The sequence below is a fragment of the Alosa pseudoharengus genome, unplaced genomic scaffold (genome assembly GCF_046254945.1).
Source record: "Alosa pseudoharengus isolate Yale_2024_CS ecotype anadromous, Long Island Sound unplaced genomic scaffold, YU_APseudo_1.1 YU_APseudo_1.1_scf_15, whole genome shotgun sequence".
Classification (NCBI taxonomy): Eukaryota; Metazoa; Chordata; class Actinopteri; order Clupeiformes; family Clupeidae; genus Alosa; species Alosa pseudoharengus.
In genome coordinates this window covers 25,857,816-25,869,293 of record NW_027468620.1, presented here as the reverse complement: position 1 = coordinate 25,869,293, position 11,478 = coordinate 25,857,816, and the positions used below count along the sequence as shown (strand labels likewise).

General features: G+C 40.7%; 1 long non-coding RNA gene across 1 annotated transcript; it reads right to left on the bottom strand.

Moving 5' to 3' along the window:
* Positions 1-1,772: 1,772 nt before the first annotated feature.
* On the bottom strand, positions 1,773-3,912 carry LOC143123816 (uncharacterized). Its single transcript, XR_012986909.1, has 3 exons — positions 3,875-3,912; positions 3,139-3,268; positions 1,773-2,903 (listed from the first exon to the last, which is right to left on the bottom strand). It is a non-coding gene; the product is annotated as an uncharacterized LOC143123816 (long non-coding RNA).
* Between the last annotated feature and the right edge of the window lie 7,566 nt (positions 3,913-11,478).

Here is an 11,478-nt window from a genome sequence, read left to right as displayed (position 1 = left end):
GTTGCATTTCCAAAGATTAATGCAACAAACAGGAATAATTTTCTGCTGAATACTATTTGCATTGCAACTGGATTCATTCTTAGAACGGTATTGGAAGCTAATAAAGAGAGTAAATAGTATCCTGTTCCTTTTTGACTGCAGTCTGGACAGTTAATAGCTTTCTCTGACCATATAATCACAGCTTTAATTTTCTGTCAACTAATGTGCTTCTCACCCCTATAAAAATAAATACATTTGGGCAGTGAACAAAATAAATGCCTTTTAGTTTCCAGAGGAAATATATATAGAGAGAGACTACACTGTAAAATCCAATAAGTAAACCTTACTTAAAAAAACCATGGAAACCGATTGCCTTGAAAAATCAGACTAAAGTGGACTGGGATTCTAAAACTGAGCTTACAAGCAATTCCTTAGTGTAGTGTATTAACACTACAGCAAATTCCTCTTTAACCTACCTAGGTATTGTGAAGTGAAGTGTACTTTAGTTTTCATTCATAAAACTCATGTTCTGAAGTTGAGGTAACTAATCAACCAATTCCTCATATCTGGAATATGTAGTAACAGTTACTTGAACAGCAAGTTAATCTTACTTAGTGAAACCATGGAAACCGATTGCCTTCAATTTAGCAAGTAAATATTACTCATATACACAAGTTTGAATAAAAAGTGGCTCTATTCTAAAATAATGACATTTACAACTGCATCAGGTACAAATACGGCTTTGAATTATTTATTATTCTTGTAAAAACAACAAAATTGTGTTGTTTTAATAAAAAAAAAACATCTTAAAATGTCTTAAATGGCACAATTTAGCTGTAGCAACAACCTACATCTTCCTTTTTTCTCCTTGAACATTTTATAAAAATCTTTAAGTATCTCAGTAGCCTGTACCATATAAAAATCAACACAGTAGTCTAACGTAAATTAACACAATACATGAAAAATACTGTCTTCTTACAGGGATATTCCACCATTTGGAGAATTACACTCATTTTCCACCTCTCCTTGAGTTAAACAATTGATTTTTACCTTTCTCCAGTTCATCCAGCCGTTCTCTGAGACTGGCGATACCACTTTTAGCTCCAGCCTAGCATAGATCATTGAATCGAATTAGTCCATTAGCATCTCGCCTGCTAGCATCACGTTTAAAAGTGACTAAGATTCCCGGTAATTTTCCTATTTAAAACTTGTCTCCTTTCAAGTAAGAAAGTGTAATAAGACCAATGGAAAATCAAATGTAGAGATTTTCTAGGCTGATTTGACATGGAACTATACTCTCATTCAGGCGTAATAATCCAGTCACTAACCGATTCGTCTGCTGCAGCTCAACTTTGTTGCTGGAAGTTAGCCTACAGTGACTATTTTCAGGTGCTGCATGATATCATTGTGCTGCTGTGCCCATGGTGTTCCTTGATTATTACGCTGGAATGAGAGTATAGTTCCATGTCAAATCAGCCTAGAAAATCGGCACGTTTAATTTTCCGTTGGTCTTATTACACTTTCTAACTTGAAAGGAGACAAGTTTTAAATAGGAAAATTCCTGGAAATCTTAGTCACTTTTAAACGTGATAGGCTAATGGTCTAGTCAGATTCAATGATCTATGCTAGGATGGAGCTAAAACTAGTATCTCCAGACTCGGAGAACGGCTGGATGAACTGGAGAAAAAGGTAAAAATCAATCGTTTAACTCAAGGGGAAATGGAAAAAATGAGTGTAATTCCTAAAATGGTGGAATATCCCTTTAAACATCTCTTAAAACTTAATCGGGCCATCAATTTATAGGGCCAAATTCTAAATGACTTACCACCACAGACTTAAAGGGGAATTCCGGTATGATATTGACCTAAAGTGTGTTGAAACATGATGCAGAATATGAACGTATGTCTCATAGCTCATCTCGGCTTGTCCCCTGCACTCCGAAATCTGGCACTAGTTAGCCGATGCTACCAACAGCTTTTTCAATGGGGTTGCCTCGGCATCGGCCTAGCCATGCAAATAAATCACTGTTTCACAGCATTTACGAGGCTCAAAATATCTCCACACTTCATTGGTAGACTTCCGAGGGCCCTGACATTTAAAACGAGACATTGAGAACTTGGAAAAAGCACTGGTAGTTTATTTACAAGACGATTTATACAGACAGTACCTTAAGGAAGTTTACCGTTCGCAGCCATCTTGAATTTAGTCACGATAAGTCGAGCGACGAGTACGAATGAACAGGTATGATAAGGGATCAGATTCCAAAAATAATTCAGTGGAAATGCATGTATTCCAGTTGCTTCCAGTAGCAGCAACTGGAATCCATGCATTTCCACAGAATTAAGTTTACCAATTAAGTGTGGAGATACTTTGAGCATCGTAAATGGTGTAAAACAGTGATTTATTTGCTTGGCTAGACCGATGCTGAGGCACCCCCATTGAAAAAGCTGTTGGTAGCATCGGTTAGCTAGCGCCAGATTTCGGAGTGCAGGGGACAAGCCGAAATGAGCTATGAGACACACTTTGAGACACACTTTAGGTCAATATCACACCAGAATTCTCCTTTCAGTTTAGAACCATATAAGCTCAAAAAATAGAAAACATCTCAGCAGAAGATTTTTAAGACTTTGCCATTTTGGTGGTAGCTTGTTCTGACCCAAACCAAGCATCACCTTTTGAATGAAATTCAATGTATTTTTCATTGACTTGGGGTAATCAAGGTGTAAGGCATATGATAACCCAAACAAGATGCAGAGTGCCTCAGGCAAACTTTTGAGACCATCCATTACCAGCCTCCCCTCAATGATGATGGCTGTAGACACTGGCTCCAGGTGGATAAGAGTTGGATCAACCAGTGTGTCATCATCAATGACCGTCAATAGCCCTAAGGAGACTTGTGCCCACACATCCTCACCATCAGTAACCTGTAAAACAAATAGAAACACAAAGACAACAGTTAAATATATGACTAATTAGTTATTAGCGTCCAAACTGTACCTTGCTGAAATATAAAATAAATTAACGGTAATGCTGCTGCAAGTAATCCAAGCTTTGTGTTGATCTCTTGAGGATGTCATCAGCATGAAATGATACAAAAGATTTAGAAACATACAAGCAATTTTCAGCATTGTATTACATCCATGGAAACTTACCACTTACCGTAAATGGTGCAAACCAGTGATTTATTTGCATGGCTAGGCCGATGCCCGAGGCACCCCCATCGGAAACCTGTTGGTAGCATCGGCTAATAGCGCCAGATTTCGGAGTGCAGGGGACAAGCCGAGATGAGCTATGAGACAAAAGTTCAAGGTATCATGTTTCAACACACTTTAGATCAATATCATACCGAACTTCTCCTTTAAATGTTGAATACACACTAGTATGAAAATCACAGCCTTCATATGGGCATGGAATGTTAATTTCAAATGACTACGCACATGTGTGAAAAAATCTGCTTCAGTGCAGGGCTCCCAATATGACTGAAAAGTGCATAAACAATCCATATGAAGACAAGGTATTGGTTGTTGCCGAATAAACCCGCCATGTCTTAGACGATAATGCTTAAATAACTGACCTCTTTTGTCTGCCGAAAAAATGCAATGCTTACATTTCCACTGCTTGCTTACACTACCATCTTCTAACCTGCTAACCTTAACTTTGATTCTGTATTCACTACCTCCTGCTTTAAAATTCTAAATTAGCTGCCAACTTTGAATTGGACAGTAATTTACTAGTAGTTAAAGTTACACATTAATTTATCCAACTGTTAATGCAAAACATCTGTGGTGTGGTGGGGGGAAGGGGGGCCATCGATCTAATGTTAGCTCCTTCGAACCAAAAACATGCCTGGGCAAAATAAAAACAGTTCACCAACATGTATATCCTTACAGCTTACCACAAAGTCTTCCGAAAGGAAAAGGTCTGATGTTTATTCAACATGGAAGTAACTGTTACTTTACTCAAATCATTAAGATGCACACATTTGTTGCTGAAAGTAAAGGAAACAAGATTAATGCAAGTTTACACAAGTGTTAGATTTTACAGTGTTATAGTCATGGCTTTTTTTTTCATTTTTTTTTCAGCCAACCGTGGAATATGTGTTAAATTCTAAATAAAGGTGAATGGCTGATCACAAATTTTAATGGCTTTTTGTATAATAACTGCTGAAGTCATAGCCTAATAAGACACCGCCTCTCTTTCCACAGCAGAAAAAGAACCACAAACATTTTCTGAAGTGTTTGCGTGAACAGAGAACACATTAGCTACAGACTCTTTATGTATCTTACACAGTGATGGCTATACTGTTTTGGTGTGAGCACTGAACATGCATCTCATCATTGCCTGTTAGAAAGCTTAGAAACAAGCTTCAATCTTAAACTTCTGACACTTCATACAGTTTTGTGTTATTATAACACTACTCACAAAAAGTTAGGGATATCTGGCTTTCGGGTGAAATGTGTTTCAGAACAGAAAGTACTAAAACATTGAACTGTTGGACATGCACAATATGCACATTCAAACGTTTAGATATAGGTCACATTAAGTTCACCTGTAAAAGTTATAGTGGATTTTAGGTTCATCCTGAAATTTCACCCGAAAGCTGAATATCCCTGACTTTTTGTGAGTAGTGTATTGTCTGTGAGTTTCATCACAGCACTGAAGTTGTGTCAATTTACATCACTCCTTCCATGTCTTGGATATTGACTCTTGTGAAGCAATTGTGTTTTTGCTTATGCACTTGTACTATTTTACAACTGTGGTCAGTCAGGGACATTTTTTCTTGAAGGGTTCATTCTCAGTCATCTGGAAGGATATGTAATAATATGGTTATGGTTAGGCTTATGGTCATGGAATTTAGCAGACACTTTTGTCCAAAGCGACATAAAGAATATGCACATTACAATGGTTAAAATTAACATATTCAGTTTTGAAAAAGTTGTTAAGCCTGCATTAAGCTAAGTAGGAATAACAACAAATTATTATAATTATTATTGTTTTATCTTTTCATGTGTAAATGTGATGTGTATTGTTGTGCAGCAAACTGTGTTATGTGAAATTATTGCGTTGCTGTAGGCCTACCCTACCATGTGTGTTCCATTGCTGAATGCCTACCAGCTATCTGTTTTTGTAGTGCACCACCATGTGCAGTATGTGGGGTCTGTGCTCATTGTAAAAATGGCTTCATTGCCAACCTATCTGGATTGCATGTGAATTGCAATTAAGCATGTGATTTAAAAAAGGATATATTTTGCAGAATTTAGTCCAAGAGAAACGCTTCAATCTTGATTATACGCAAGTGCATGATGACATAACAATGAAAGAAATCTTAAGTCTATTCCAGTAATACACCTCTGAACAGAAATGACACAGGTGAGTTGTACGGAGGATTGTGAAATACATAAGGGCTCATTTTGGATCAGCCAGAACATCACTGGTGCAGAGTGGAACCTGTGTGTGGCTGAGGGGGAGACGTGTGTGGCGTGGGCTCTGGCTCTCCAGCATGGGCATGACCAGCTCATCTGGTGTGCTCTCTCTCAGGCTGCTGGACCTCCAACTGAGCTGCCCTTCATTGTTAGGTGGTGAATATGAATAAACCACTTTAGTGTTTGGCTTTGCATATTGTGGATGTATTTAAAGCATTCAATTACACATTTGTGTAGGCGGTATTTGCAATGCTCATAGTCAGGTATATTTAAATTTAAGAAAGTTTGAAAATCAGTTTTGATAAAGTTGTTGAGTTTGCTGAAACTTTACAGTAAATTAGTGCCATTTACAGAGGTGACATTTTCAGAAAATGTAGTCATTTTGTCTTTTGTCTTTGTCTTTGGTAATCGGGAGAATTCCCGGTGGGCAGCTTCACTTTTGGGCCGGTCGAGGAAAAAAATATTGACATTTGTATCGTTAGTCTATCTTCTCTTAAAGTAGGCTAGGCCAGAGCCATCTCTCTATGGCTCTGGGCTAGGATATACATGGATTTCTGCCTCTTGGTTGCACACGCATGTTTTCGTGACGTTCCATAGAAATCCATGTATAGAGCAATGCAAAAGAGCAAAAGAATAAAATGAGTTTTTGTGCTGAAAACTGCACCAATTCGAAATCACGATGGCTAGAGAATGTTAAATATGTTCAACATCCCTAACGGAATGCATGTCTTCGCCAAAAATGACAAAATACGATGTTATATTAATAATCCAAATGAACGTCAAACTTTGAAATATAGTCTGAAATGAGATGTTATTATCATTGAGACAACAGGGGTATACAAAAAAATCCGATTGTAGCTTACAGCAGCCGACTATTTAGGTTAAGTTTATAACGTTGTGGACGGTCACCAAGCGTCTTCTGCCTCGCGGCTGCGCGCGCATCTAGTTTTGTTGGTAAACGGGAAACCCGTGTATACACGTGCCGCATTCTGTGCATGACACCGTTGCCTCTGCATGGGTTGTAGCCTACCATGTGAGGGAGTTCTCCCCTCCCAAAAAGAGTTGGTTGGGTCCATATCGCCCGTCTTTTCCAAAAAAGTTTTCTCAGATAGCCTATGGATAGCCGGCCCGGCCCTACATAAGCGTCAGGAAGGATGGATGTAGAAAGAGGCCAGGAGGGACTGAACGGCCAGGTAGAATGCTGCTAAATTTGCCAAGCTTCCAGATTACAGACAAAAGTGGCAACTGGTAAAGAGAGATAGCCTATACTGTAGGCAATGATTAGCCTATTGTAGGCTACTGTAATTATTGGGCTAATATTGGACGTAGCGTCAAGCTATTCGCAAGCAACATATTAAATTACTTAAAATATTAGCCTTTTGTATCCGATTCATAGACTTTGCAGTATGCAAATATTGATAACAAAACTGAAGCTTGATCTGTGTAGACCTATGCAATAAAAATGGTAGCCTCTGAGCAGCAGATCAACCAGTCGACCACTGAAAATGAGCCTGAAATTAGTGATGATGAGGCCATGACTACAGGGACATGTAGAGAGGATAATTTATAGTTATATAATGTAAGAAAGAGCAATTATGCTACATGATAAACCTATATGCCTTGTTTGCTCAGAAGAGGGTGTAGTAAAGGAGTAAGCTAAATCACCAAACAACAATAGCCTAACCATGCAAAAACATGTAGCCTAAACATTCAATATGCCTCTTTGTGGAAGCGTGGGATAGGATACATTTCAAAGGCTTTCTTTCTTTCTTTCTTTCTTTCTTTCTGTTTTTGTTAACTTGTGGAATAGTGGAATGTTGTTTGTTAACTTCTCAGTTGAAGTGAATTATAACCTTTACACATTTGTTGAACCATGGCACTAAAACTACAGGATAGTAAGAGCTGAAATGTTGCTTCATTTATCCAATTTCCACCACTATGGAAAACGTGGGCCGGTCTTGGGCCTGAAACTGCGGGGCTGAAAAGTGGCCCCACTCCGGCCCTGCCTGGCACTCTCTGGCACCTGGCATGTTTAATTGATGTTAATGTGGGGTTATATGCTCCTGTGTGTGTGTGTGTGTTTGTGTGTGTGTGTGTGTGTGAGAGAGAGAGAGAGAGAGAAACGATGCATTCATTAGCAGGAGTGAAAAGAATGCTGGATGTGTGCTCGAGGATACTAGATTTCACATTTCTCGACAGATCACAAGAGAGATACCACTTGCATTGCCAGGCTTGGTGGTTCAGAAATAGATACGTCAGTTGAATTTTGTTAGTGGAACTCCGTGCCAGCGTGAGGTCATCATGGTAGAGGTACTGTCCATGCCGATGCACTGTGCATGGAAAGGTTAAAAAAGGACCTTTTCTGCTACTGTTATCAAAAGGCATTTGCTGCACACATATACACACACACACACATACACACACACATACAGTACACACACACACACACACACACACACACACACACATCAAATAACATATCTTAAAAAGAACACTTAATCATTCGAAACAAGATAGCCAGGCAAGGACTCCACCATCCTGACCATGCCTCCTGCGTGTTGGAAACACAAGGAAACAAACGCTGTCAAGTGCAGACACACTTATTACAGCCTCCGCTCGGAAAAAGCACCGGAGCATACATCACAGCGGCCCTGCAACCGTGCCCTGCCAGTCTCGCTATTTATTCCCCCCATCCAACACCACCAGTGGTTCTGTCATTTCGTCTTCGTTTTTCATGTACCGCCTCCCAAATTCCCCCACCGCACCCTCCATTTCCTCCGACTCCTGGCGTGCAGTGAGTAATAGAGGCAGAGCCACTGGTGGCTCCGATGGCCCTGTCCCACTGAGGGATTGCTGTGGGGGTAGAGAGAGTGAGCAGAGAGTGAGACTTGTCAGCTCTCACGCTGAGCTGTGCTTTTTCTCCCCTTGTTTTGGCTGCTGGTTTATTTATCAAAAGCAACTTCCCTCGTCTCGTCTGGTCTCGCCTCGTCTGGTCTTGCCCCACTCTCGCCTCTCATTTCCCACTTTAAAAGTGTCTTGCACGCCAGGGCCTAATCTTCAGCGCTAAAGGCTCAAAGAATCAAATAAGAGAGCATCGCTTCGTGCTGCTCTAACAGTCCAGTTCCCCTGACCATATTCCCCACTGCCCTTCTGACTGCTCACGAGGCTGTCATGTGGACGTCTGGCCTGCCGAAGCTCTGTCTTCCACCTCTGGCTCCAACGCCGGGCAGCAGGCATTGGAGGATGAGAGGAGCGGGCCGTCAGACAGTCAGGATGAATCGTGGAGGACGTGTTGATGCCTGCCATGGGGGGGGGGGGGCACAAGGTTATGTAAAGCCCCCTTTCGCTGGGCGGTCTTCCCAAGGGTGCTTTGTAAAAGCTAACTCAATGTAAGTGATGTGCCACAAGCTAAAGCAGTGTAATAGATCCCACAACAGTCTAAATATTTAGGAGATTTTAGTAGTGGAAGACAAGGAGAGGGAGGTAGCAGGTCATCAGAAGCTGTGCTCTGAATGGAGTGTAAGTGGGCAGATTATCACAGCAGGGAGGGTGTGGGGCAGACGAGGAGGAGGGAGAGGGTTCTTGTGAGATGAGGAAACCCTGCAAATACAAGCACTCTTGGTCGGACATCTTGGCACATTTGATATGCGCCACTGTAGCGCACATATACTTTCAAGTGTCAGATTTCTGAGAGTCACAATATTTCAACTCTAACTGCTCCATCTGCTAAAGCTGTGGGTAATGCAGGGAGCTACACACAACATTTGATGAGTAGAAACTTATGCTCACCGTGGAACTCTGTAGGAAAGTGGAAAGTCCACTAGAAATACTAGTGGAAGAACTAGAATTATCCCCATAATCAGTCTTGTGGTGTCCCATTGATACAGTGCACTTACTGCTCAAAGCAATCCAGCATGGCTCTTGAATCTGACTGTTCTGCTTGTGCTGTTTTTTTTTTTGTTGTTTTTTTTTGTAATGGCTTTACCCTTTTTGGCACTTAGTGAAACATCCAGACTGCAGTGAACACTTGATGTTTGCTTGTTGCAACCACTGAATAACATATATTAATTGATTTCTAGTATACACAGTAAGCGCACAATATAGAGATAGAGTGTTTCAATCACAGAACTGCATTCTGTGATTGAAACACTCTATGGTATAGCTATAGGTTGCCTGACCCATGATCTCCCATATTGACTGTACCAAGGAGATCAATAACAACACTGTGAGACTGCAAGTTATCACACACTAGTAAAATGTGTGAGTTTACAGAGCAACTCCTGAAAGGCTTGAAGAGACACCTTCCCATAAAATAGCACAAATATACAATGTGTAGGATCTTTCTTCTCTCGACAGTACCTTTTTTTAAGACTAGAGGTAAGGACATTGATTTTTATACCCACGGAGGACAAACTAGTGAAGTTGGATGGTGGGGGGTGGGGTGGTGTGGGGGTGTGGATTTATCTTCACGTCCGCCATTTTAAATGTTGACGAGGTATTTCATTGCAGAACTGCACATATATGTTATATTGCGCTCGTACCACCCCACCCTCTACGCACACACACACTCCTCTCTGAGATGTCCTCTCCCCCATCTCACCTCATCATCATTACTCCCAATTACTCCTCTGACAGTTCCACATCTGATCAAACGATGCTGCCGTAAGCGAGTTCTCCATTACCTCCTCCCTAGGGGCACGGTGGAGAAAAAAAAAAGCTGGAATTGTATCAAAGATGGGACCTGAAGGTGAGATTAAAGGTACTCATTCATCTCTGTTTTGCCTTTCCACTAGAAGCGCTACCTTTTTGCACAGCTGCATTATTAAAGCTTCTTTGTGTAGCCTAGAACTCATTCAGAATCATTATGTCAGTACTGGGATTATCAAGCATGGGACCAGGCCACTGTCTCAAGGCTTAATTTTGACTAGCAAAAGCATGGTGACCTCATGCCATTTATTTTATTTGTTTAATTCTCCGACTCCCAGTACAGTAGATTTCATTCAACTGATCCAAGACAATGCTAAGAATAGGTTTGAGAGAAAGCCTTTATGGTTACATTGTATATATAACATTTTGCATTCAAAATGTTTTAATAAGCGTCCAATATATACAGTATACTGTATATACAGTATATGGGTCTTTCTGTGTCATATCAGATACGATTGTTGCTGCACCGTCTCAGATTTTGTTCAGACCTTGTCTATATCAAGAATGGGTCCAAAAATCAAGGCCTAGGCTTCTGTGGACTATAATAAAGCAGTTTTGTGGAAACTTGATACAAATTAGCATCATGTTGCACCATTTATATTTTTAGACAGATATTGATTTGTCCAAGTGTCTCGTTGCTTTCATCTAAGTGGGGATCTCTTGAGTTACAGCTCTATCCTTTTAATCAACTACCAGTGCACTCTGTCATGATTGGAGCAATACATAACTGTGTCCTTGTCAGACTGTCGTATAGTCATCTTTCAAAACACACGAAAGGCAGAAAGAAAACAGACATTGCATAGTAACACTGAATCTAGATATTTCGTATAACAGTTGTGCATTCAGCTTTGAGTTCTGTTTTTATTGACAGATAATAGCCTAAATGTTTTGAGTAGGAGCCAGAGGCCAAACAATCTTGGCGGTGCCTCACATTCATAGTCTCATGCGCTTTAGCATCGTGATACACTGAGGATCATGATGACATTTCTCCACCCTGGAAAATTATGATTGGCATTGAATCCAAATGCCCCATCTGGGAAATTAGATACAATGTCGCCCCACAGACAAAAGGAGCTAGTGTTGAGAAAGCTGACTCTGACAGGTGTGGGATTTGTGTCCACACATTAGTATGGACCCTAAAGGAGACACAAAGCCCTCCGTAGAGGATGCAGGCACCTGTTTCAGAGTCTCTTTTGTGTTGCAGCCAGCCGGCCGCACCAAATCGTTCCAGTGCAGGTACGCTTGAGAGAGTGGAGAAGCATTTAGTGGACTTTTGTGTGGACTTCTACATTCACTTTTGTGTTGTTTTGTTCCTTGCCACTATCTTCACATTTTGTGGTTTATGGCTGCCACTGACACTGATCATACA